This window comes from Pseudophryne corroboree, chromosome 1 (assembly GCF_028390025.1).
Source record: "Pseudophryne corroboree isolate aPseCor3 chromosome 1, aPseCor3.hap2, whole genome shotgun sequence".
Taxonomy (NCBI): Eukaryota; Metazoa; Chordata; class Amphibia; order Anura; family Myobatrachidae; genus Pseudophryne; species Pseudophryne corroboree.
This window is the reverse complement of record NC_086444.1, coordinates 1095510902-1095511661: the sequence shown is the minus strand read 5'-3', so window position 1 is coordinate 1095511661 and position 760 is coordinate 1095510902. Positions and strand designations below refer to the sequence as shown.

Sequence of the window (760 nt, the reverse complement as noted above, 5' to 3'; positions counted from 1 at the left end):
ACTCAAAAGATAATTAGGAGTAAACAATCTCCAATTAATATGACTATTAAAGGTGACAGTGACACCTGGGGTGAAAATATTAGAAATTAAATTTCAGCATAACAGGGTAGTAAATTCGTTAACATGTGGTACATAGGCATTAGATATAATAAAATTTGACTAAGATTTTAGTCCATCTGTGAATGCCTATTATAGTGATGTGTCCTGGTAAAGGTTAATCTGCTATTTTACAATTTATGATAACCAAGTGCAGTAAGTGAGAAAACAATAACTTTTTGAGTATAAAGGAATGATCAGAAAAAATTATTGAATAAGAAGAAAGGAATATAGGTATGAAATCGGTATCGGTCAAAGGTTGCTCCAACACCTCTGCTTTTCACATGAATACAGAGGTATTTATTACTACACCTGATATTCCCTAGCAGTCTCCCATCTAGGTACTGATCAGGCTGTTCACTGCTTAGCTTCCAAGATCAGGCGAGGTTGGGCGTAACCAGTGAAATATGGCAGTAATATCACATAGATTGTGAATGCAATGGTGTATGGTTATTGGCATATACCAGAAAGAGTACTTCTGCTGTCCATTATTGTGCACAGTCTCTCTGTTGCTTTTGCATTGCAGAGTAGTTGTATGACTGGCATCAGGATGAGAGAGTACTGAAAAAATAGAATCTAGGAAACGTATAGGTTCAGAGCCCGTCTTCTGCTGTCCACTGTCATATATATATCTTATATAGCGGACATTAGATGAGAGAGGTGG

General features: G+C 36.6%; 1 pseudogene; it reads right to left on the bottom strand.

Annotated features, from left to right (window-relative positions):
- Positions 1-396: 396 nt before the first annotated feature.
- LOC134945476 (5S ribosomal RNA) lies at positions 397-515 on the bottom strand (annotated as a pseudogene).
- Between the last annotated feature and the right edge of the window lie 245 nt (positions 516-760).